The sequence below is a fragment of the Lithobates pipiens genome, unplaced genomic scaffold (assembly GCF_037356315.1).
Source record: "Lithobates pipiens isolate NorthernLeopardFrog02 unplaced genomic scaffold, aLitPip1_a1.2 Scaffold_10, whole genome shotgun sequence".
Classification (NCBI taxonomy): Eukaryota; Metazoa; Chordata; class Amphibia; order Anura; family Ranidae; genus Lithobates; species Lithobates pipiens.
In genome coordinates this window covers 107,854,663-107,881,044 of record NW_027507686.1, presented here as the reverse complement: position 1 = coordinate 107,881,044, position 26,382 = coordinate 107,854,663, and the positions used below count along the sequence as shown (strand labels likewise).

General features: G+C 48.7%; 8 pseudogenes; 6 read left to right on the top strand and 2 right to left on the bottom strand.

Annotated features, from left to right (window-relative positions):
• Positions 1 to 7,747: 7,747 nt before the first annotated feature.
• On the top strand, positions 7,748 to 7,866 carry LOC143947237 (5S ribosomal RNA; annotated as a pseudogene).
• A 101-nt stretch (positions 7,867 to 7,967) lies between these two features.
• LOC143942750 (5S ribosomal RNA) lies at positions 7,968 to 8,086 on the top strand (annotated as a pseudogene).
• Positions 8,087 to 10,520: 2,434 nt separating this feature from the next.
• Positions 10,521 to 10,639, top strand: LOC143952677 (5S ribosomal RNA; annotated as a pseudogene).
• Positions 10,640 to 10,799: 160 nt separating this feature from the next.
• On the top strand, positions 10,800 to 10,918 carry LOC143954364 (5S ribosomal RNA; annotated as a pseudogene).
• A 3,931-nt stretch (positions 10,919 to 14,849) lies between these two features.
• LOC143947602 (5S ribosomal RNA) lies at positions 14,850 to 14,968 on the top strand (annotated as a pseudogene).
• Positions 14,969 to 15,277: 309 nt separating this feature from the next.
• LOC143946519 (5S ribosomal RNA) lies at positions 15,278 to 15,396 on the top strand (annotated as a pseudogene).
• A 5,692-nt stretch (positions 15,397 to 21,088) lies between these two features.
• On the bottom strand, positions 21,089 to 21,207 carry LOC143945746 (5S ribosomal RNA; annotated as a pseudogene).
• Positions 21,208 to 25,959: 4,752 nt separating this feature from the next.
• Positions 25,960 to 26,078, bottom strand: LOC143942805 (5S ribosomal RNA; annotated as a pseudogene).
• Positions 26,079 to 26,382: the final 304 nt, after the last annotated feature.

Genomic DNA, 26,382 nt, shown 5'->3' with positions numbered 1-26,382 from the left:
TGACCATCTTGGCATGTGTCAAGAGGGTTGAGAGTGCACAAAGAAATTGCCTACGAGCACAACACCCTGAAAGCGCCCAATCTCGTTTGGTCTCAGAGGCTAAGCAGGGTTGGGCCTGGTTTGTACCTGGATGGGAGACCACCTGGGTTTTCCAGATGCCGCAGGCTTATTTTTATGTTGTTGGTGGTGACCTGTTTTTTTCGCTTGTTTCCCAAAGTGATCATCTTGGCATTTGTCAAGAGGGTTGAGAGTGCCTAAAGAGATCGCTTACAGCCGCATCACCCTGAAAGCACCCTATCTCTTCTGATCTCAGAGGCTAAGAAGGGTTGGGCCTAGTTAGTACTTGAATGGGAGACGGCCTTGGAATACCAGGTGCCGTATTCTTCTTTTTATGTTGTTGGCGTTGACCTGTTTTTTTTTTGCTTTTTTCCCAGGGTGACTATCTTGGCATTTTTCAAGAGGGATGAGAGTGCCCAAAGAGATTGCCTATAGGCACATCACCCTGAAAGCGCCCAATCTCCGCTGATCTCAGAGGCTAGAAAGGGTCGCGCCTTGTTAATACCTGGATGCGAGACCGCCTGGAAATACTAGGTGCGGTAGGCTTCTTTTTATGTTGTTGGCGTTGACTTGTTTTTTTTGTTTGTTTCCCAAGGTGACCATCTTGGCGTTTGTCAAGAGGGTTGAGCGTGCCTGAAAAAATCTACTATGGCTGCATCACCCTGAAAGAGCCAAATCTCATTTGATCTCAGAGGCTAAGCAGGGTTGGGACCTGGTTAGTACCTGGATGGGAGACCGCCTGGGATTTCTCGATGCCATAGGCTTTTTTTTAAGTTGTTGGCATTGACTTATTTTTTTTTTGTTTTATTCTTTTATTAAGTATAAGTAGAACAACATAAATATAACAGTCAACCATACAGCATGACCCAGGGTCACAATTACATGGTAACAAAAAATAGGCAGCCAAATAACTCTGGGTTCTCAGAGGGGAGTCCTAGAGTTTCATGCAGAAAAGAGAGAAAACCCACCTCGGACATGTAGTACAGTATAATAAATGCAGCTCCGTTCGGACTTTAGCCAAAATTTTTATATCTGCTTGGAGCAGCGAGATGGGGCGATAGGAATCCGGGGAGTGGGTATCCTTTCCTGGCTTGGGTATCACTATAATAATTGCCTGCCGTAGAGTATCAGGTAGGGAACCGGAGTCAAATATGTGTGTATATAATCTCAACAATTCTGGCACTAGTGTCTCAGAGTAGTGGGCATAGAAATCCAGGGGAATACCATCCAGTCCAGGGGCCTTAGCCGTTGTAAGGGATGCCACCGCTAGCCTAATCTCATCTGCCGATATCGAGGCCTCAGGAGACTCAACCTGAGCCTCAGACAGGTAGGAAAGAGAGATATCTCGGAGGTACGCCCCCGTCTCAGTTCTCGGCCTATGCACCTGCGACTCATAAAGGGCAGCATAGTAAGCACGAAACATGGTGGCCACTGTTGGTGGATCAGTCACCTCCTCACCCCCATTGTCAGTCAACGAAACCACCACCGGGGGCTTGGAGTCCCGATGCGCCAAGTAGGCCAGCAACTTTCCCGCCCTCTCTCCTTGTTCAAACACCCGTTGCTTAACAAAAAACAACTTTTGCTTAGCCTGTTCAATGTGGAGGTGATCTACTAGCCTTGTGTGGTGACGTAATACCTGGGCCTTAGCAGGTGTGGGGTCAGTAGTGAAGTCAGTGGTCACCGAGTCCAGCTCCCGTAGGGCATTAGATAGCAAAGTCTTGGAGGTACGCTTCAACCGGTTAATCCGGTGTGTTAAATTGGAGCGTACGTGCAGTTTAAAAGCCTCCCAGGTACAGTCAACCGGAGCCGTCCCCTGATTAGTAGTAAAGAAAAACCCCCATTCGTCCCCTAAGTCTTCGCTGGCCGGGTACAACATGGCGTACTTGAGGTGAGGTGCCCTAAGGCGCCTCTTGACTTCCACGAATCGGGAACAACGTTTTTGAACTTCTGCGGAGAAGTCAGGAAACACTGAGATATGTCCGTTTTGAAACGGGATGTTCCCTATTTCACGAGTAAGGCGAAGGATGGCATCCCTATCCCGGCAATTTAACAGCTTAGCAATGCACGTGCGAGGAGGTGCCCCCTCCGGCAGCGGGCGGGCAGGCATTCTGTGGGCCCTTTCAATAATAAATGAGGTAGAGAACCTACCGTAGGCCTTAATCAGGAGAGATTCCAAAAATGTCACCGGGTCAGCCCCCTCGGAGCCCTCCGGCAGGCCGATAAAGCAGAGGTTAGATCTGCGGGCCCTATTCTCAAGGTCGTCCTGTTTCTGGGCCAGCTGCTGGAGCTGCCTTTGCACATCCTCTTGGGCATGCTGCAGAGGGAACAGGACATTTTCGGCCTGACTGATCCGGTTTTCAGTTTCCTTCACTCTGTCACGCAGTTTAGCCATGTCCTGTCGGATAAGTGAGACATCCACCCTAACCTCCTCAAGTTTAGTTGTCAGTGTGGTCTGGCAGGTAGAAATTGCCTCAAGCACCTTCGCCGTGTCTGAGGTAGCAGGTTCTGCAGCCGGAATGGACTGTCCGCCATGTTGGCCCTCATGGTCCCGCCAGAACTGTTCAAGAGATGCCGCCGCTGCAGACTGCTTCTTCGTCGGAGACATCGTCCCAATGTATACACAAGAAGGTAGCGGGTATTACACCGGTAAAATCGTAGGTAAAACAGTTAGTGGGCACCCAGGATCACTACAGGAGATCGCGGTAGGAGCGGAGCTCAGGTCACAAGCGTCCTACTCCATTGCTGTCCAGGCCACGCCCCGTGCCATAGGCTTCTTTTTATGTTGTTGGCTTTGAACTGTTTTTTTCGCTTGTTTCTCAAGGCGACCATCTTGGCGTTTGTCAAGAGGGTTGGGCATGTCTTGAAGAGAATGCTTACGGCCACATCACCCTGAAAGCACCCGATCTCGTCTGATTTCAGAGGCTTAGCAGCGTCAGGCCTGGTTAGTACCTGGATGGGAGACTGCCTGGGAAGACCAGGTGACATAGAAAGATCTGGCCTGGTTAGTGTCTTGATTGGGAGATCGCCTGGGAATACCGGATGCCGTAGGATTCTTTTTATGTTGTTGGCTTTGACCTGTTTTTTTTCCCTTGTTCCCCAAGGTGACCATCTTGGCATTTGTCAAGAGGGTTAGTATTATTATTATTATTATTCAGGATTTATATAGCGCCAGCAATTTACGCAGCGCTTTACAATATAAAAGGGAGACAATACAGTTACAATACAATTAAATACAAGAGGATTAAGAGGACCCTGCTCAGAAGAGCTTACAATCTAAAAGGGTGGGCAGGTGGTACAGAAGGTTATAATTGTTGGGAATGAGTTTATGGAAGTGGTAGGAGATTAGTTGGAGACATGATAGGCTTCCCTGAATAGATGAGTTTTCAGGGATCGTCTGAAGGTAGCAAGAGTAGGGGATAGCCGGACCGGTGGAGGTAGCGAGTTCCAGAGGATTGGAGAGGCTCTGGAGAAATCCTGGAGACGAGTGTGGGAGGAGGAGACAAGAGAGCTTGAGAGTAGGAGGTCTTGAGAAGAACGGAGAGGACGGTTTGGGTGATATTTGGAGACAAGATTGGTGATGTAGCTCGGGGCAGAGTTGTGAATGGCTTTGTATGTGGTGGTTAGTATTTTGAATTTAATTCGCTGAGTGATTGGGAGCCAGTGTAGGGATTGGAGGAGGGGGTTGGCAGACACTGAGCGGTTGGTAAGGTGGATAAGTCTGGCAGCAGCATTCATGATAGACTGAAGAGGAGATAGCCTATGGAGAGGCAGGCCAATGAGAAGGGAGTTGCAATAGTCAAGGCGAGAGATAACAAGGGAGTGAATGAGGATCTTGGTAGTTTTAATTGTTAAAAAGGGGCAAATTTTAGAGATGTTACGGAGGTGAAATCTACAAACTTTTGACAACGATTGGACTTGGGGCTGAAATGAAAAGTCAGAGTCTAGAGTTACACCTAGTACCCTGGCGTGAGGGGAGGGCCTGATGGTTGCATTGTTGATTTTGATGGAAAAGTCATGGAGGGGGGCATGTGCAGGGGGGATTATTAATAGCTCAGTTTTAGAGAGGTTTAGTTTAAGGAAATGGTGTGACATCCACGCTGATATGTCAGTTAACAGGTTAGTAATGCGAGAGGAGACTGAAGGAGTGAGGTGAGAAGTAGACAGATAGATTTGGGTGTCATCGGCGTATAAGTGGTATTGGAAGCCGTGGGCGGTTATCAGGTGACCAAGGGAGGAGGTATAAATAGAGAAGAGAAGGGGTCCAAGAACAGAGCCTTGGGGGACCCCCACAGAAAGGGGCAATGGAGAGGAGGATACAGAGTTGTAGGTGACACTGAAGGAGCGCTGTGATAGATAGGCAGAGAACCAGGAAAGCGCAGAATCTCGGAGGCCAAGGGAATGTAGTTGAGAGGCCAAGGGTTGAGAGTGCACAAAGAAATTGCCTACGGGCACAACACCCTGAAAGCGCCCAATCTCGTTTGGTCTCAGAGGCTAAGCAGGGTTGGCCCTGGTTTGTACCTGGATTGGAGACCGCCTGGGTTTTCCAAATGCCGCAGGCTTCTTTTTATGTTGTTGGCGTTGACTTGTTTTTTTTGTTTGTTTCCCAAGGTGACCATCTTGGCGTTTGTCAAGAGGGTTGAGCATGCATTTGATCTCAGAGGCTAAGCAGGGTTGGGACCTGGTTAGTACCTGAATGGGAGACCACCTGGGATTTCTCGATGCCATAGGCTTTAGTTTTAAGTTGTTGGCATTGACTTATTTTTTTTATTTTTATTATTCTTTTATTAAGTAGAACAACATAAATATAACAGTCAACCATACAGCATGACCCAGGGTCACAATTACATGGTAACAAAAAATAGGCAGCCAAATAACTCTGGGTTCTCAGAGGGGAGTCCTACAGTTTCATGCAGAAAAGAGAGAAACCCCACCTCCGACATGTAGTACAGTAGTACTGAGTAACGGAGTAGTGCAGCTCCGTTCAGACAAATGTAATCATGGAGAACAACTGGGACCACAGCGAGCCAGCTTATCATGACCTACGTGAACCAGAGTAAAATATGAGCCGGTCATGTCCAGAACCCTGGGGTTCTTCTGGGTGCCGAAGGATAGTAAGGAGACAAGGCATAGTCAAAAGGGAGGACGGGGGAAGAAGAGAGTGCAAAGACGGAGAGAGAGGAGGTGGGGGGATGGCGGCGGGGAAAAAAAGAAAAATAAAGACAAAAATGGAGGGGGGGAATGCCACCCAGGGCAGACATGGCCTACGTAGGTAAACATTAGATGTTCAGTCGTTTTCTGGGACATGGGGGCTGAGGCTGCCTCCACAGTGCGGGAATGCAGGCCCGGTCGGCATTCAGGAGTTGCATCGTGAGGGTTTTTTTGTATTTTCGAACAGGCTGTTCGGTCAAGTGTAGAAGGCACGCTGCTGGGAACCCAAAAGTTCCTCAAGGCCGGGCATGCCCAGAAAAGGTGTCCCATGGTCCCCGCATCTGAATTTCACCTCCAACAAACATCCGGGATCGATCTATCCATTTTATTCAGAAGGTATGGGACTCTATACCAGCGTGATACTATCTTGTATCCTGATTCTTGATATTGGTTTGCGATGGAAGCTTTATGTACTAAGGTCAGGATCTTCCCTATCTGTTGTGGGGTAAATGTGATGCCTAAGTCCCTCTCCCATTTGTGGATAAATGGTGGGGTTGACTCCTCCTCCTGACTACTCAATAGGTTGTACAGGAGGGAGAGGGTGTGTCGCACAGGTTCCTTTTTGTGACAGATGGATTCATAGGGTGTCAGGTCTCTAGGAGTGTAGGGGGCCCTTTGTATGGCCAGAAGAAAGTGACGAAGTTTATAAGCACTAAACAAGTCAAGCGGAGGGTCAGAAAGCTCGGCGACAGTTTGCGTGGTCGGGAGCCCTCCCGAGGGCAACACCTCTCCCAGACGCTGTTTCCCCACCACTGTCAACTGTCGCAGTTTCTTGTTGGTGAATCCCGGTGGGAAGTCTGGATTAGCTATAACCGGAGTCATTGGTGATGGCAGGGGAGCAATGTGTGTGCAGCGGAACAACCTCCGCACAACAGCCAGCGTAGCTCCCACTACGGGGTGACCTCTGAGGTCTTTTGGTAGGGAGGACAGGAGCCACGGGGAGGTCAATAGGGGAATGGATCCATCCTCAATCTCCATCTCCACCCACTGCTTGTGTGGGCCATTACAATGCCAATCAATGACTCTCGCTAGCAGAGTCACTCTGTAGTATTGTCTGAGATCTGGGAGACCCAGACCCCCCTTGTCCTTTGGTCTGGCAAGCAATTGCAAACGGGCTCTGGGCGGTTTGCGCGCCCAAATAAAGTCCCGGAGCAGCACCTGCAGTTGTCTGAAAAATATTGGGGGTAACCGGATCGGTAATGTCTGGAACATGTATAAGATCCGCGGGAGGGCCGTCATTTTGAATGCATTACAGTGCCCGAACCAGGTCAGCATGCCAGTTTCCCAAATCAGATTTCAGTCTATCCAGGAGAGGGACAAAATTAAGCGGGTACAATTGCGCTAAATCCGCTGCGATGTCAACGCCCAGGTAACGTATAGATTTTTCAGCCCAGTAGAATGGAAAAGCGGAGCGGAGCCTCTTGGCCTCACCATCCGGGACCGATATATTCAATACAGCTGACTTGGCGCAATTGATTTTATAGTTTGATAGGCTGCCGTATCGCTGTATAGACGCAAGTATATTGGGAAGCAAAATGTGTGGATTGGAGACGGAAAAAATTAGATTGTCAGCGTACGCCGCAATTTTGTGGTGTGCCGAGGGTTTGGATATGCCAGTAATATTCGGGTCATTCCGAACGTGACACATAAGTGGTTCCAGTGTCAGAATAAAAATTAGGGTAGACAGAGGGCACCCCTGCCTCGTCCCATTAGTAATGGGGAAAGAGTCCGAGCACCACTCGTTCACCCGTACCGCTGCCGACGGCGTGGAGTAAAGTGACATTACCCAGCTCATCATGTTGGGGCCAAGACCTATATGTTCCAGGGTGGCCTGCATAAAGTGCCAGGCCACCCTGTCAAAGGCCTTTTCTGCGTCAAGTGACAACATAAGCAAGGGCCTTCCCTGTACATGCGCCGCATGGATTAAATTGAGGACTCGGGCCGTATTGTCTCTAGCTTCCGACTTATTTTTATTTTTTTTGCTTGTTTCCCAAGGTGACACTCTTGGCGTTTGTCAAGAGGGTTGAAAGTGCCTGAAGAGATTGCCTACGGGCACATCACCCTGAAAGCACCCGATCTCGTTTGATGTTGGAGGCTAAGAAGAGTCAGGCCTTGTTAGTACCTGGATGGGAGACTGCCTGGGAATACCAGGTGTCATAGACTTCTTTTTATGTTGTTGGCGTTGACCTGTTTTTTTTTTTGCTTGTTTCCCAAGGTGACCATCTTGGCATTTGTCAAGAGGGTTGAGAGTGCCCAAAGAGATCGCTTACAGCAGCATAACCCTGAAAGAGCCCTATCTCTTCTCTTCTCTGAGGCTAAGAAGGGTTGGGCCTAGTTAGTACCTGGATGGGAGATGGCGTTGGAATACCAGGTGCCGTATTCTTCTTTTTATGTTGTTGACATTGACCTGTTTTTTTTTGCTTGTATCTCAAGGTGACTATCTTGGCATTTGTCAAGAGGGTTGAGAATGCCCAAAGAGATTGCCTATGGGCACATAACCCTGAAAGCACCCGATCTCCTCTGATCTCAGAAGCTAAACAGGGTTGGGCCTTGCTAGTACCTGGATTGGAGACCACCTGGGAATACTAGATGCTGTAGGCTTCTTTTTATGTTGTTGGCCTTGACCTATTTTTTTTTTCACTTGTTTCCCAAGGTGACCATCTTGGCGTTTGTCAAGAGGGTTGAGAGTGCCCGAAGAGATCACCTACGGCCCCATCACCCTGAAAGCACCCAATCTCATCTGATCTCGGATGCTAAACAGTGTCGGGCCTGGTTAGTACCTGGATGGGAGACCGCCTGGGAATACCAGGTGCCATAGGCTTCTTTTTTTTATTTAATTTTTTATTTAGTAGTATGCGACATACAATGCAAAGGCAACTTCACAGAATGTGTTATACAAATAGTTACAAACAAACGATCATATTGCATGGATATCCGAGCCAATGGTAAGAAGTCCGAGGAGAATAGCACATGTACAGCTTTGCGGTCATATCAAGATGAGATTAAAGCTCCATCTCGTTGGGATCCTCTACCACTTAAAATATTATTGATACTAGCACGGCACAAAAGGTAAACCGCGCTATTCAAACAAAAATTTTTTTAACAAATCCTATAAGCAGCAACCCTAATCGTAATACTCCGATATCAAGCTAAATAAGTGAACAAAGTGAGCTGCGCTAAAAACAAAAAATATTACTAAAACCTAATCAAAAACCATATCAATAACGATGAAAAAAACAATTTTTTGTGACAAAAAATGCAAGTAATGAAATTCAAATAATAGCTTATATATGTGAATAATATCTTGTCATCATATAAGTGAAAAAAATATACTAGATCAAAACCAATAATGAAATTAGCATAAATAGTATTCGAAAACAACAAAGAATTTATATATATTGAAAAAAAATTGTCCAAAGAATAGTGTTAGTTCTTCCAAGGTGATATTAAGGTGTAAACACCCACAAATTCCTGTGTGAAAAATAATCCAAACAATCCTCAACCAGTGAGAAGAGGGGCCGCTTACCAGAGTTATAGATCTCAGTGTTAATGAGATCAGCAAAGCAACAGCACAGAAGTTCTGGATGAACCGTCACAGGCACCACACTGCTTCTATCTCCAATACGAAGCCTCCAGTCAGGAAACGAGGGTATCGTGGATCATATAAAAAAATTCAAAAGGCACTCGCATAGCGTAAAACCACTTAGTTTAATGAAATAAAATATAAAATATTACACTCACATGTGTATAGAAGAAAACGATCGTATAAAAAAACGAGCCGGCCGGACTCGTGTGCCGCCCGCACTTCCTAGTTGGGCGTCGAACGCGGAGACGTCAGAAGGGAGGTAGGCCAGAGTATTCTGTCCTTCTGTGGTTTGGAGAATGAAGTTTGTAAGTCCCTTTTCCATTTAGCTAGGAAGGGTGGATCCGTGGAGGATTGTGCGTCTGTCAGGATTTGGTAGGACCTAGAGAGGGAACCACGAATTGGGCCATCATCCAGGCAAAGTTCCTCGAAGGGGTGGAATTGTCTAGAGAAGAACGAATGGTTAGGTAGTGATCCGAGGAAATGGATTAGCTGTCTAGCTCTCCAGCTATCCAATGCAACAGGTACTTGCTCTAGCAGTATGGTCCCCATGGGAATCAAGCCTGTGGGTCCAAGAAATAGGGCTGCTCTCAGAAGCCCTTTCGGGGCTTGCCTGGTAAAGGCCTGGTCAGACAGGCCCGGAGGAAATCTAGGATGTCCAATATTTGGGGTCATAGGAGAAGGGAAGTTAGTCAGGTGGGAAAGGTGAAAAAAACTATCCATCTCGGCGAGCGAGGGGCCAATTAACGGGTGAGTAGTCACACAGGGCTCCAATGGCCTCCCCGCCCAAGGCAGACCAGCCAGTGAAACCCACGCCATCTCCTGCGATAGCTTGACCCATAGCTTCAGTTCCCCATGCCGGTGTCTTATCACATATGGTCCCCCATCGGATAGTGTCCGCTGTGTACTGCGCATGCGCAGTACACAGCAACACAGATTCCAAAAATTGCTGAGCATGAACGGCGCCTGCGCACTGAGTCCAGGTTCTATCCCCACTATCCAAGTGGACATAGAGTAAGAATATAAAAGAGCCGAGCGCAGCGAGGCCGAGCCCGAAGCGTGGTGAGCGAAGCTCGCCTGCGAGGGGCCCTCTAATATTTACAACCCTATGTCCGCTTGGATGGTGGGGCTACCACCTCCACTCACCGCGCAGGCGCCGTTCAGCTTCGGAGATTTTTCGAAGCTTCGTCTGCTCCGTACTGCGCATGCGCAGTACGGCGCAGACACTATATCATGGCCGGACAGTATATGGCAGAACACCGGCACCAGTCAACCACCGGTGTCATGTGCGTCGCTGTGTAATATAGAGCAGGGTCCGGTAAGCCAATACCTCCCCTGCAATTTCGGTCACAATAGCATTGCCCTACCAATACGCATATGTTTTCCGCACCAGAGGAACTTGATAAAGATTGAGCGAACCGCATGAAAGAAAGTCTGGGGTATTTTGATAGGTAAGGCTTGTAGTAGATACAGAAGTCGTGGCATCGCGTTCATCTTCAACACATTACAGCGTCCGAACCATGACAGAGCTAGTGGGTCCCATCTTTTAGGGTCCGCTGTAAGCCCATAGGCTTCTTTTTATGTTGTTGGCTTTGACCTGTTTTTTTTGCTTGTTTCTCAAGGCGACCATCTTGGCGTTTGTCAAGAGGGTTGGGCGTGTCTTGAAGAGAACGCTTACGGCCACATCAACCTGAAAGCACCCGATCTCGTCTGAATTCAGAGGCTAAGCAGCGTCAGGCCTGGTTAGTACCTGGATGGGAGACTGCCTGGGAAGACCAGGTGCCATAGAAGGATCTGGTCTGGTTAGTGTCTTGATTGGGAGATCGCCTGGGAATTCTGGATGCCGTAGGCTTCTTTTTATGTTGTTGGCTTTGACCTGTTTTTTTTAGCTTGTTTCCCAAGGTGACCATCTTGGCCTTTGTCAAGAGGCTTCAGAGTGCCCAAAGAGAGTGCCTACGGCCAAATCACCCTGAAAGAGCCCAATCTCATCTGATCTCGGAGGCTAAGCAGCGATGGGCCTGGTTAGTACCTGGATGGGAGACAGCTTGGGAATACCAGGTGCCGTAGGCTTCTCATTATGTTGTCGGCGTTGACCTGTTTTATTTTCGCTTGTTTCCCAAGGTGACCATCTTGGCATGTGTCAAGAGGGTTGAGAGTGCACAAAGAAATTGCCTATGAGCACAACACCCTGAAAGCGCCCAATCTCGTTTGGTCTCAGAGCCTAAGCGGGGTTGGGCCTGGTTTGTACCTGGATGGGAGACCGCCTGGGTTTCCCAGATGCCGCAGGCTTATTTTTATGTTGTTGGTGTTGACCTGTTTTTTTCGCTTGTTTCCTGAAGTGATCATCTTGGCATTTGTCAAGAGGGTTGAGAGTGCCTAAAGAGATTGCTTACAGCCGCATCACCCTGAAAGCACCCTATCTCTTCTGATCTCAGAGGCTAAGAAGGGTTGGGCCTAGTTAGTACTTGAATGGGAGACGGCCTTGGAATACCAGGTGCCGTATTTTTCTTTTTATGTTGTTGGCGTTGACCTGTTTTTTTTCGCTTGTTCCCCAGGGTGACTATCTTGGCATTTTTCAAGAGGGATGAGAGTGCCCAAAGAGATTGCCTATGGGCACATCACCCTGAAAGCGCCCAATCTCCGCTGATCTCAGAGGCTAGAAAGGGTTGTGCCTTGTTAATACCTGGATGGGAGACCGCCTGGAAATACTAGGTGCGGTAGGCTTCTTTTTATGTTGTTGGCGTTGACTTGTTTTTTTTTGTTTGTTTCCCAAGGTGACCATCTTGGCGTTTGTCAAGAGGGTTGAGCGTGCCTGAAAAAATCTACTATGGCTGCATCACCCTGAAAGAGCCAAATCTCATTTGATCTCAGAGGCTAAGCAGGGTTGGGACCTGGTTAGTACCTGGATGGGAGACCGCCTGGGATTTCTCGATGCCATAGGCTTTTTTTTTAAGTTGTTGGCATTGACTTATTTTTTTTTTTTTGTTTTATTCTTTTATTAAGTATAAGTAGAACAACATAAATATAACAGTCAACCATACAGCATGACCCAGGCTCAGAATTACATGGTAACAAAAAATAGGCAGCCAAATAACTCTGGGTTCTCAGAGGGGAGTCCTACAGTTTCATGCAGAAAAGAGAGAAACCCCACCTCGGACATGTAGTACAGTATAACTAATGCAGCTCCGTTCGGACAAATGTAATCATGGAGAACAACTGGGACCACAGCGAGCCAGTTTATCATGACCTATGTGAACCAGAGTAAAATATGAGCCGGTCGTGTCCAGAACCCTGGGGTTCTTCTGGGTCCCAAAGGCTAGTAAGGAGACAAGGCATAGTCAAAAAGGAGGACGGGGGAAGAAGAGAGTGCAAAGACGGAGAGAGAGGAGGGGGGGGGTGGCGGCGGGGAAAAATAGAAAAATAAAGACAAAAAGGGAGGGGGGGGGGGGAATGCCACCCAGGGCAGACATGGCCTACGTAGGTAAACGTTAGATGTTCAGTCTTTTTCTGGGACAGGGGCGCTGCTCACCTCCCGAATGTAGTCTCAAGTACCAGTAAAATACCTCCAGGGCCTCCATGTAACACTAAATGCCTCTTCAGTGTTGTGAAGGGTGACGGTCAATTCTTCCATCCGGAGAATATGATTGACTTTGGAATACCACAGCACCTTGGATGGGGGCTGAGGCTGCCTCCACAGTGTGGGAATGCAGGCCCGGGCGGCATTCAGGAGTTGCATCGTGAGGGTTTTTTTGTATTTTCGAACAGGCTGTTCGGTCAAGTGTAGAAGGCACGCTGCTGGGTTGTCTGCGATATCTACATTTCTGAGAGTTTTTATCGTCCGAGTCACCTCCACCCAAAAGTTCCTCAAGGCCGGGCATGCCCAGAAAATGTGTCCCATGGTCCCCGTATCTGAATTGCACCTCCAACAAACATCCGGGATCGATCTATTCATTTTATTCAGAAGGTATGGGACTCTATATCAGCGTGAGACTATCTTGTATCCTGATTCTTGATATTGGTTTGCGATGGAAGCTTTATGTACTAATGTCAGGATCTTCCCTATCTGTTCTGGGGTAAATGTGATGCCAACGTCCCTCTCCCATTTGTGGATAAATGGTGGGTCGACTCCTCCTCCTGACTACTTAATAGGTTGTACAGGAGGGAGAGGGTGTGTCGCACAGGTTCCTTTTTGTGACAGATGGATTCATAGGGCGTCAGGTCTCTAGGAGTGTAGGGGGCCCTTTGTATGGCCAGATGAAAGTGACGAAGTTGATAAGCACTAAACAAGTCAAGCGGAGGGTCAGAAAGCTCGGCGACAGTTTGCGTGGTTGGGAGCCCTCCCGAGGGCCACACCTCTCCCAGACGCTGTTTCCCCACCACTGTCAACTGTCGCAGTTTCTTGTTGGTAAATCCCAGTGGGAAGTCTGGATTACCTATAACCAGAGTCATTGGTGACGGCAGGGGAGCAATGTGTGTGCAGCGGAACAACCTCCGCACAACAGCCAACGTAGCTCCCACTACGGGGTGATCTCTGAGGTCTTTTGGTAGGGAGGACAGGAGCCACGGGGAGGTCAATAGGGGAATGGATCCATCCTCAATCTCCTTCTCCACCCACTGCTTGTGTGGGCCATTGCAATGCCAATCAACGACTCTCGCTAGCAGAGTCGCTCTGTAGTATTGTCTCAGATCTGGGAGACCCAGACCCCCCTTGTCCTTTGGTCTGGCAAGCAAGTGCAAATGGGCTCTGGGCGGTTTGCGCGCCCAAATAAAGTCCCGGAGCAGCACCTGCAGTTGTCTGAAAAAAATTGGGGGTAACCGGATCGGTAATGTCTGGAACAAGTATAAGATCCGCGGGAGGGCCGTCATTTTGAATGCATTACAGCGCCCGAACCAGGTCAGTGTTAAAGCATGCCAGTTTCCCAAATCAGATTTCAGTCTATTCAGGAGAGGGACAAAATTAAGCGGGTACAATTGCGCCAAATCCGCTGCGATGTCAACGCCCAGGTAACGTATAGATTTTTCAGCTGAGTAGAATGGAAAAGCGGAGCGTAGCCTCTTGGCCTCACCATCCGGGACCGATATATTCAATACAGCCGACGGTGCAATTGATTTTATAGTTTGATAGGCTGCCGTATCGCCGGAGAGCCGCGAGTATATTGGGAAGCGAAATGTGTGGATTGGAGACGAAAATAATTAGATCGTCAGCCTACGCCGCAATTTTGGATATGCCAGTAATATTCGGGTCATTCCGAACGTGACACATAAGTGGTTCCAGTGTCAGAATAAAAATTAGGGGAGACAGAGGGCACCCCTGCCTCGTCTCATTAGTGATGGGGAAAGAGTCCGAGCACTCTGAAAGCACCCAATCTCGTCTGATCTTGGAGGCTAAGATGAGTCAGGCCTGGTTAGTACCTGGATGGGAGACCACCTGGGAATACAAGTTATTGTAGGCTTCTTTTTATGTTGTTGGCGTTGATTCGTTTTTTTTTTTTTTTTCGCTTGTTTCCCAAGGTGACCATCTTGGCATTTGTCAAGAGGGTTGAGAGTGCCCAAAGAGTTCGCTTACAGCAGCATCGCCCTGAAAGGGCCCTATCTATTCTCACCTCTGAGGCTAAGAAGGGTTGGGCCTAGTTAGTCCCTGGATGGGAGATGGCTTTGGAATACCAGGTGCCGTAGTCTTCTTTTTATGTTGTTGACATTGACCTGTTTTTTTTCCCGCTTGTTTCCCAAGGTGACTATCTTGGCATTTGTCAAGAGGGTTGAGAGTGCCCAAAGAGATTGCCTATGGGCACATAAGCCTGAAAGCGCCTGATCTCCTCTGATCTCAGAGGCTAAACAGGGTCGGGCCTTGCTAGTACCTGGATTGGAGACCACCTGGGAATACTAGGTGCTGAAGGCTTCTTTTTATGTTGTTGGCGTTGACTTGTTTTTTTTTTTTGTTTGTTTACCAAGGTGACCATCTTGGTGTTTGTCAAGAGGGTTGAGAGTGCCTGAAAAGCTCACCTATGGCCACATAACCCTGAAAGCACCAGATCTCGTCTGATCTCAGAGACTAAACAGGGTCGGGCCTTGTTAATACCTGGATGGGAGACCACCTGGGAATACTAGGTGCTGTAGACTTCTTCTCATGTTGTTGGCGTTGACTTGATTTTTTTGTTTCCCAAGGTGACCATATTGGCGTTAGTCAAGGTTCAGAGTGCCTGAAGAAATCTCCTACGGCCACACCACCCTGAAAGAGCCCAATCTCATCTGATCTCAGAGGCTAAGCAGCGTTGGGACCAGTGTAGTACCTGGATGGGAGACTGCCTGGGATTTCCAGATGCCGTAGGCTTCTTTTTATGTTGTTGCCGTTGACCTATTTTTTTCCGCTTGTTTCCAAGGTGACCATCTTGGTGTTTGTCAAGAGAGTTGAGAGTGCTTGAAGATATTGGCTACGGCCACATCACCCTGAATCTGTTCCATCTCATCTGATCTTGGAGGCTAAGCAGGGTTGGGCCTGGTTAATGCCTGGATGGGAGACCGCCTGGGAATACCAGGTGTCGTAGGCTTCTTTTTTTTTTCAAATATAATTTTTTCTCCAAATAGGGGAAGACGGTCCCCCGAGTACATAATGCAACAGAGAAATACAGAGCAAAAAGCAGCTGAACAATACTTGATACAGGTATATTCGCAACTGTGAGTCTGCCTTCCATCAATCACAATGATTCGAGGCACGGATAAAGTACTGTACCAAGATCCAGGGTCACACAAACCCCAGGTCCCTCCGGCATAATGCATCCAGAGGGGGGTGTGGGGCCGTCATTCCCAATTTTCCACTCTTTCCAAAAGAGAGAGGGGGTGGAGGGGGTGAGAGATAGGGGAGGAAGGCAGAAAAGAGAAGGGTTGAAAGATCAGAAAAGGAGAAGAGGGGATGAGACACAATGGCAGCCACTGTCCAAGGGGCCAGTCAAGGAAAGCTCAGAGCACTAAGGCGATAGCAGGCGACATCCTTCCAGCGAGAATATAAAGGTATTCCAGATGTCTCAGGTTTGTTTAAAAAATTCTTGTTTACCTTGTGATGTGAGGATCAAGTCCTCCATTTTTTTTAATGTCCTCTATTTTCCTAAGCCAGTGAGTAATGAAAGGGGGGGAACATTTTTTCCAATAGAGAGGGATGCAGGATTTCGCCGCATTTATCACATGCCGTAAAATTGATTTTTTTGTACTTCTTAATGGGAATCTGTGAATGGTGCAAGAGAAAGAATGCAGCCTCTTCCTGGATGGAGAAGTCTGTGAATTTTTGTGTTATGCATCGGATCTCTGTCCAGAAGTCCACCAAGCTGGGACAGGACCAAAAAATGTGCAGCAACGTGCCCTCTTCTTCTCCACACCTCCAGCATATGTTCGAGGAAGAGGGGAAACATTTCTGCAGCTTTGATGGTGTCAAATACCACCTGGTGAGAAGTTTAAAATTTGTCTCCTGTATCTTCGTGCACAGCGACATTTTGAGAGCCAAAGTGATAATGCGTTGTCTCTGTGCTGGGGAAAATGAGCAATTAAGGTCCTTTTCCCAGTTGGACAGATAGGTTAAGTGTGGGTAATCTGTTTGAGAGAGAATGTGGGCCAAAGGGCCTTCGCTCCTGCATAGAGTCTCAAACTCCGTCTGAGGGCGGGCGAACGTTTGAGGATTGGGGATGGAATGGAGAAAATTATGTCATTGCGATGCTCTCCAAAAAGGCAGTTGGAAAAGCCCTGTCGGATCTGTTAGGGTTGAGAAAGAAGGCCATTTTCCATCAATGACGAATTTAGACGCATTGTCTAGGTTGGAATTTCTAAGTGGGTCCCCAGTTCAAAGGTTGGATGGCCACGTATAGGGAATAGGGGGGAAGTCAAAGACGTGAGTGTGTTTTGGGTAGCGATCAGGTGACTGACTTTAAACTAAGCCCCTATAGTGGGATGTGACATAAATTCTGTGGGTAAATACTTATAGCACCACATGGCGCTTCTTAGCGGAATTCGGGAGTGAGCTTAGAAAGTTTGTTTCGATTCCAGTCCAATACACGCCCCAGATGGGAGGCCAGGTAGTAGCGTCGCAAGTCAGGGAGAACCAACCCCCCCTGTTGTTTAGACAATGTCAGCTGTGACCGCTTAAGTCTGGGATTTTTGTGGGCCCAGTTAAATTGAGTGAGCAAGGATTGAGCTTGCTTAAAAAACAGGACTGGAATCTGGATCGGGAGAGCTTGGAAAAGATAAGTAAATTTAGGGAGTATGTTCATTTTAATGAGATTGCATCTCCTGAACCAGGAATGGAGGCCAGAATGCCACCCTGTGAAGCAAACTGCGAATCTTAGTGACAAGGGGTGGGGGGGAAGTGCAATATAAACGTACGCACGATGTCCAGTGGAATGTAAGTACCTAAGTACTTAAGGGCTGTATGAGTCCATTTAAATCGAAAATTGGACTGCAAGTCTATTAACGTTTGCGGGGGGACTGCAACCCCCATGGCCTTTGATCTCAAGAAGTATCCCGTATATCTGGAATTCCCGAAGCGAGAACAGCATGTCATCCGCGTAGGCAGATATCTTGCACTCAATAGTACCCATTTGGAGTCCCGTTATGTCTGAGTTTTGTCGAATTGTGGAGAGAAAGGGTTCCAATGACAGTGCAAATAATAGGGGCGACAGGGGGCAACCCTGTCTGGTCCCATTCCCGATGTCAAGGGGAGATGAGAGAACCCCATTCGCTTTGACTTGAGCTGAAGGGCTTGAGTATATCTTACTTATCCATGCCAGCATCCGTTCACTCAGACCTATATGGCGAAGGACCGAGAACATTAATGTCCATTTGACCCAATCAAAAGCCTTCTCAGGATCAGTACTCATGAAAAGACAAGGGGTCCCAGATGACTTTGCTTTATGGATCAGGGTAAGCACCTTAATGGTGTTGTCCCTATCTTCCCTGGTGGGAATAAAACCTAACTGGTCAATATGTATAAGGGACTGCAAGTGATGTGCCAATCACGTGGCGAGGATTTTAGAGAATAGTTTTAGGACCGAATTTAGGAGGGAAATGGGTCTGTAGCTCCCACATAGGCCCGGGTCTTTGCCCTCCTTAGGTATCAACAAGATGTGGGCTCTAAGGGTATCCTCAGGAAAATCCCCATTCGAGCTCAGAGTATTAAATAAATTCACCAAGCGCGGGCCGAGAATAGGGAGGAAGGTCTTAAAGTATTGTGAGGTATATCCGTCAGGGCCCGGAGCCTTACCCACCTTCGGAGGTCCCACGGCCGTCTGGACTTCTTCCAGTGTGATCGGGTCCTCCAAGTACTCCCGTGATTCTGATGAGAGGGTTGGTAGACCAGAACCGGTTACATATCTGTCTATATTGTCCTGTCCAGACCCTGAATCGGACAGGTTGTAGAGATCAGAGTAACATTTTTCAAAGACTTCGGCTATTTGGGTTGGGGTAGAGGCCCTCTGGCCATTCTCATCTATCAACTGTGGTAAGTAAGAGCCAGATTTCAACTCCTTTACTGACCTGGCTAAGATTTTTCCGCATTTGTCCCCTGACTCCTACGTCAGTTTACGACAAAACTGGAGTGCCGCTTTCGCTTTATAAAGGAGTAGGTCAGCAATATGGGTACGGAGTGTCCCCAATTCAATCTCTAAGGTCCGTGAGGGGGTATGTTTATGTTTCGCTTCCACAGAGGCAAGTTCACGAAACAGATTAGCAAGCTGTTCCTTCCGTGTTCGTTTGATGCGCGCCCCGTGCCTGATAAGTACCCTGCGGAGTACTGACTTGTGATCCTCCCAAATTATCCCCGGCTCACAGTCCTGCGTTTAGTTTTCTTGGAAATAAAGGTCCAATTCCCTGGTCACATCTGCTAAAACTTCCGGTATCTGGAGGAGGCTCTCATTAAGGTGCCAGAATAGAGACCTAGGTGAGGGGTTCCTAGAGAGGGTGTAGGTAAGGGCTACAGGAGCGTGGTCGGACCAAGTAATATGGCCGATGGAGGAAGAGCTCACCAAGTGCAGTTGGTCATGTGGAATCAAGAAGAAGTCTATCCTCAAGTATGATTTGTGAGGGGAAGAGCAAAAAGAGTAGTCCCTTTCCCCAGAGTGTTGCAGAAGCCAGACATCAACTAATTGGTCATTCAGTAAACACTTAGTAATCCGCTCTCTAGAGGAAATGAGGAGCGAGGAGCAAGAGGCAGAAGTGTCAACCGATGGCGAAAGGGGACATTAATGTCCCCACCTAATATCAACTGGCCCTCTCGAAAGTCACATAATCTGTGCAGGGTAGTTCTAAAGGAACGTGTCTTGGTGATCATTGGGAGCGTACACAGTGGCAAATGTAAAAAGGCGCTCTCCAATGTGGCCCCTAAGAAAAAGATATCGGCCCCCAGGGTCCACCAGAGAATCCTGGAGAACCCAGGGGAGCCTGCTAGAGATCAGAATGGAGACTCCCTTGGTCATAGAGGAGGGGTTAGTAGAGTGGTAGACCTTAGGGAAGGATCTCGACCATAGAAAGGGGAGGCTAGTATTTTTAAAATGTGTTTCTTGTATAAAGGCCACATCAGTACAGGAAGTCTTCAGTTCTCACAGGAGGATCCACCGTTTTTCAGGGGAGTTCAGTCCCTTAACGTTTAGAGAGGTGACCTTGAATGAGTCTGCCATCGCTCCTCGGGGAGGGGGACGTCAGAGAAAAGCAAAGAAAGTTGAACCAAGGTAGGTTTTGGGTAGGTAATGCATGGCGGGAACTAAGGGGGAGAAAGGAAGGGCAAATGGAAGGAAAGGTAAAGGGATAAAGAGGCCGGGCACCTCAACCCCAGGGTTGTCCGCACTCAACAGTACAGGAAGGGTATACTAAAACAGCACAATTATGCTATAGCGCTTACCAGATGTACACTGGGTTTAAAGCGCTGTCCTACTTGGGTTGGTGGGTAGACAGGTCGGAGAGGGAGCCCCCGAATCCTAGTCCCCCCAGTCCCGGCAGTGGTAAATGTCACGTCTGATACCGGTATGCAAATAAAAGACAATCAGTAACATCATAGAACCAAAAAACAATAGTATAACCAAAACAGAGGTAGAGCATATAACTGTCAGCACTGAGGGGTCTCCTCGGCTCGCCCTAAACGTAGGCATGCACGAGGGAGCCCGTCACAACAGAAAAGGCATCACAGAATGAGATCCACCACCCCCCGTCCCATACCCCTAAAGTACATGCAGTCCCCGAACAAATGCATTTCTCCCTTTGGCAGATTGTCCTCTCCTTACCCCCTCTCTCCCATCCACGCCCCGGGGGGAAAAGGGGCAGGGAAGGGGGGAAAGGGGGAGGGGAAGGGGGGAAAGGGGGAGGGAAAGGAGGGAAGGGAAGGGTGGGAAGGGGGGAAGGGAGGGGGGAAACAGGGGAGAGGGGACAAAAGTGCGGAAATGTCAAGTCCTTTAGCGCACTCCCACCAGCAAACACCCGGACCCCATAAATTTCAACTCCTCCCCTCCATGGTCACCACATCAAGATGAAAGAGGAGCAGCCCTGGTCGGTGCATGGAAAATCCGGCAGGCAAGGGGCTGGGGCCACCATCCCTCCATCCAACGGGAGACTTCACCCGAGCAGCAGTCCTGGGGCCCGCCAATTAGTGTCTCTCCTGCATCGCCATCGGGGGCTGTGTAGAGCATCCAGAGGGAGGCTGGGACCGCCCAAACAGTAAGGGGTAAATCCTCCAGGGGGGTCCAGAGTCACCCTGGAGGGAAGCAGTGTCTCGTACCAATAGGCTCAATAAATAAGTCATCCAGGGTCCCCGAAAGCTGCAGAAGGCAATGTCGGCAAAGAGTAGGTGGGAGCCAGAGGGGGGGGCGAGGGGCGCAACCAGGGGGAGGGGACACATATGCGGGAATGTCAAGCCCTTCCAGTACAGCGCACTAGGTATCACTCAGACCCCCCCCAAAGTGGCACTCTCAACCCTCTTGACAAATGCCAAGATGGTCACCTTGGGAAACAAGCGGAAAAAAAAAATACGAATCAACGCCAACAACATAAAAAGAAGCCTACAATAACTGGTATTTCCAGGTGGTCACCCATCCAAGTACAAACCAGGCCCAACCCTGCTTAGCCTCTGAGACCAAACGATTGGGCGCTTTCAGGGTGTTGTGCTCATAGGCAATTTCTTTGTGCACTCTCAACCCTCTTGACACATGCCAAGATGGTCACCTTGGGAAACAAGGGAAAATAAAACAGGTCAACGCCAACAACATAATGAGAAGCCTACGGCACCTGGTATTCCCAAGCTGTCTCCCATCCAGGTACTAACCAGGCCCATCGCTGCGTAGCCTCCGAGATCAGATGAGATTGGGCTCTTTCAGGGTGATTTGGTCGTAGGCACTCTCTTTGGGCACTCTGAAGCCTCTTGACAAAGGCCAAGATGGTCACCTTGGGAAACAAGCTAAAAAAAACAGGTCAAAGCCAACAACATAAAAAGAAGCCTACGGCATCCAGTATTCCCAGGCGATCTCCCAATCAAGACACTAACCAGACCAGATCCTTCTATGGCACCTGGTCTTCCCAGGCAGTCTCCCATCCAGGTACTAACCAGGCCTGACGCTGCTTAGCCTTTGAAATCAGACGAGATCGGGTGCTTTCAGGTTGATGTGGCCGTAAGCGTTCTCTTCAAGACACGCCCAACCCTCTTGACAAACGCCAAGATGGTCGCCTTGAGAAACAAGCAAAAAAAACAGGTCAAAGCCAACAACATAAAAAGAAGCCTATGGGCTTACAGCGGACCCTAAATGATGGGACCCACTAGCTCTGTCATGGTTCGGACGCTGTAATGTGTTGAAGATGAACGCGATGCCATGACTTCTGTATCTACTACAAGCCTTACCTATCAAAATACCCCAGACTTTCTTTCATGCGGTTCGCTCAATCTTTATCAAGTTCCTCTGGCACAGAAAACATATGCGTATTGGTAGGGCAATGCTATTGCGACCGAAATTGTGGGGAGGTATTGGCTTCCCGGACCCTGCTCTATATTACACAGACACACAGACACAGACACACAGACGCACATGACACCGGTGGTTGACTGGTGCCGGTGTTCTGCCATGTACTGTCCGGCCATGATATAGTGTCCGCGCCTTTAGCGCACTCCCACCAGCAAACACCCGGACCCCATAAATTTCAACTCCTCCCCTCCATGGTCACCACATCAAGATATAAGAGGAGCAGCCCTGGTCGGTGCATGGAAAATCCGGCAGGCAAGGGGCTGGGGCCACCATCCCTCCATTCAATGGGAGACTTCACCCGAGCAGCAGTCCTGGGGCCCGCCAATTATTGTCTCTCCTGCATCGCCATCGGGGGCTTGTAGAGCATCCAGAGGGAGGCTGGGACCGCCCAAACAGTAAGGGGTAAATCCTCCAGGGGGGTCCAGAGTCACCCTGGAGGGAAGCAGTGTCTCGTACCAATAGGCTCAATAAATAAGTCATCCAGGGTCCCCGAAAGCTGCAGAAGGCAATGTCGGCAAAGAGTAGGTGGGAGCCAGAGGGGGGGACGAGGGGCGCAACCAGGGGGAGGGGACACATATGCGGGAATGTCAAGGCCTTCCAGTACAGCGCACTAGGTATCACTCAGACCCCCCAAAGTGGCACTCTCAACCCTCTTGACAAATGCCAAGATGGTCACCTTGGGAAACAAGCGAAAAAAAAAAAAAACGAATCAACGGCAACAACATAAAAAGAAGCCTACAATAACTGATATTCCCAGGTGGTCTCCCATCCAGGTACTAACCAGGCCTGACTCTTCTTAGCCTCCAAGATCAGACGAGATTGGGTGCTTTCAGAGTGCTCGGACTCTTTCCCCATCACTAATGGGACGAGGCAGGGGTGCCCTCTGTCTCCCCTAATTTTTATTCTGACACTGGAACCACTTATGTGTCACGTTCGTAATGACCCGAATATTACTGGCATATCCAAACCCTCGGCACACCACAGAATTGCGGCGTACACTGACGATCTAATTTTTTTCGTCTCCAATCCACACATTTCGCTTCCCAATATACTCGCGGCTCTCCGGCGATACGGCAGCCTATCAAACTATAAAATCAATTGCACCGTCGGCTGTATTGAATATATCGGTCCCGGATGGGGAGGCCAAGAGGCTACGCTCCGCTTTTCCATTCTACTGAGCTGAAAAATCTATACGTTACCTGGGCGTTGACAACGCAGCGGATTTGGCGCAATTGTACCCGCTTAATTTTGTCCCTCTCCTGAATAGACTGAAATCTGATTTGGGAAACTGGCATGCTTTAACACTGACCTGGTTCGGGCGCTGTAATGCATACAAAATGACGGCCCTCCCGCGGATCTTATACTTGTTCCAGACATTACCGATCCGGTTACCCCCAATTTTTTTCAGACAACTGCAGGTGCTGCTCCGGGACTTTATTTGGGCGCGCAAACCGCCCAGAGCCCGTTTGCAATTGCTTGCCAGACCAAAGGACAAGGGGGGTCTGGGTCTCCCAGATCTGAGACAATACTACAGAGCGACTCTGCTAGTGAGAGTCGTTGATTGGCATTGTAATGGCCCACACAAGCAGTGGGTGGAGATGGAGATTGAGGATGGATCCATTCCCCTATTGACCTCCCCGTGGCTCCTGTCCTCCCTACCAAAAGACCTCAGAGATCACCCCGTAGTGGGAGCTACGTTGGCTGTTGTGCGGAGGTTGTTCCGCTGCACACACATTGCTCCCCTGCCGTCACCAATGACTCCGGTTATAGGCAATCCAGACTTCCCATCGGGATTTACCAACAAGAAACTGCGACAGTTGACAGTGGTGGGGAAACAGCGTCTGGGAGAGGTGTGGCCCTCGGGAGGGCTCTCGACCACGCAAACTGTCGCCGAGCTTTCTAACCCTCCGCTTGACTTGTTTAGTGCTTATCAACTTCGTCACTTTCTTCTGGCCATACAAAGGGCCCCCTACACTCCTAGAGACCTGACACCCTATGAATCCATCTGTCACAAAAGGGAACCTGTGCGACACACCCTCTCCCTCCTGTACAACCTATTGAGTAGTCAGGAGGAGGAGTCGACCCCCACCATTTATCCACAAATGGGAGAGGGACTTAGGCATCACATTTACCCCACAACAGATAGGGAAGATCCTGACATTAGTACATAAAGCTTCCATCGCAAACCAATATCAAGAATCAGGATACAAGATAGTCTCACGCTGGTATAGAGTTCCATACCTTCTGAATAAAATGAATAGATCGATCCCGGATGTTTGTTGGAGGTGCAATTCAGATACGGGGACCATGGGACACATTTTCTGGGCATGCCCGGCCTTGAGGAACTTTTGGGTGGAGGTGACCGGGACGATAAAAACTCTCAGAAATCTAGATATCGCAGACAACCCAGCAGCGTGCCTTCTACACTTGACCGAACAGCCTGTTCGAAAATACAAAAAAACCCTCACGATGCAACTCCTGAACACCGCCCGGGCCTGCATTTCCACACTGTGGAGGCAGCCTCAGCCCCCATCCAAGGTGCTGTGGTATTCCAAAGTCAATCATATTCTCCGGATGGAGGAATTGACCGCCACCCTTCACAACACTGAAGAGGCATTTAGTGTAACATGGAGGCCCTGGAGGTATTTTACTGATACTTGAGACTACATTCGGGAGGTGAGCACCGCCCCTGTCCCAGAAAAAGACTGAACATCTAACGTTTACCTACGTAGGCCATGTCTGCCCTGGGTGGCATTCCCCCCCCTCCCTTTTTGTCTTTATTTTTCTATTTTTCCCCGCCGCCATCCCCCCACCTCCTCTCAATCCGTCTTTGCACTCTCTTCTTCCCCGTCCTCCCTTTTGACTATGCCTTGTCTCCTTACTAGCCTTTGGGACCCAGAAGAACCCCAGGGTTCTGGACACGACCGGCTCATATTTTACTCTGGTTCACATAGGTCATGATAAGCTGGCTCGCTGTGGTCCCAGTTGTTCTCCATGATTACATTTGTCCGAACGGAGCTGCATTAGTTATACTGTACTACATGTCCGAGGTGGGGTTTCTCTCTTTTCTGCATGAAACTGTAGGACTCCCCTCTGAGAACCCAGAGTTATTTGGCTGCCTATTTTTTGTTACCATGTAATTGTGACCCTGGATCATGCTGTATGGTTGACTGTTATATTTATGTTGTTCTACTTATACTTAATAAAAGAATAAAACAAAAAAAAAAAAATAAGTCAATGCCAACAACTTAAAAAAAAAGCCTATGGCATCGAGAAATCCCAGGCGGTCTCCCATCCAGGTCCTAACCAGGTCCCAACCCTGCTTAGCCTCTGAGATCAAATGAGATTTGGCTCTTTCAGGGTGATGCAGCCATAGTAGATTTTTTTCAGGCACGCTCAACCCTCTTGACAAACGCCAAGATGGTCACCTTGGGAAACAAACAAAAAAAACAAGTCAACGCCAACAACATAAAAAGAAGCCTACCGCACCTAGTATATCCAGGCGGTCTCCCATCCAGGTATTAACAAGGCGCGACCCTTTCTAGCCTCTGAGATCAGCGGAGATTGGGCGCTTTCAGGGTGATGTGCCCATAGGCAATCTCTTTGGGCACTCTCATCCCTCTTGAAAAATGCCAAGATAGTCACCCTGGGAAACAAGCGAAAAAAAACAGGTCAACGCCAACAACATAAAAAGAAGAATACGGCACCTGGTATTCCAAGGCCGTCTCCCATTCAAGTACTAACTAGGCCCAACCCTTCTTAGCCTCTGAGATCAGAAGAGATAGGGTGCTTTCAGGGTGATGCGGCTGTAAGCGATGTCTTTAGGCACTTTCAACCCTCTTGACAAATGCCAAGATGATCACTTTGGGAAACAAGCGAAAAAAACAGGTCAACACCAACAACATAAAAATAAGCCTGCGGCATCTGGAAAACCCAGGCGGTCTCCCATCCAGGTACAAACCAGGCCCAACCCTGCTTAGCGTCTGAGACCAAACGAGATTGGGCGCTTTCAGGGTGTTGTGCTCATAGGCAATTTCTTTGTGCACTCTCAACCCTCTTGACACATGCCAAGATGGTCACCTTGGGAAACAAGGGAAAATAAAACAGGTCAACGCCGACAACATAATGAGAAGCCTACGGCACCTGGTATTCCCAAGCTGTCTCCCATCCAGGTACTAACCAGGCCCATCGCTGCGTAGCCTCCGAGATCAGATGAGATTGGGCTCTTTCAGGGTGATTTGGCCGTAGGCACTCTCTTTGGGCACTCTGAAGCCTCTTGACAAAGGCCAAGATGGTCACCTTGGGAAACAAGCTAAAAAAAACAGGTCAAAGCTAACAACATAAAAAGAAGCCTACGGCATCCAGTATTCCCAGGCGATCTCCCAATCAAGACACTAACCAGACCAGATCCTTCTATGGCACCTGGTCTTCCCAGGCAGTCTCCCATCCAGGTACTAACCAGGCCTGACGCTGCTTAGCCTTTGAAATCAGATGAGATCGGGTGCTTTCAGGTTCATGTGGCCGTAAGCGTTCTCTTTAAGACACGCCCAACCC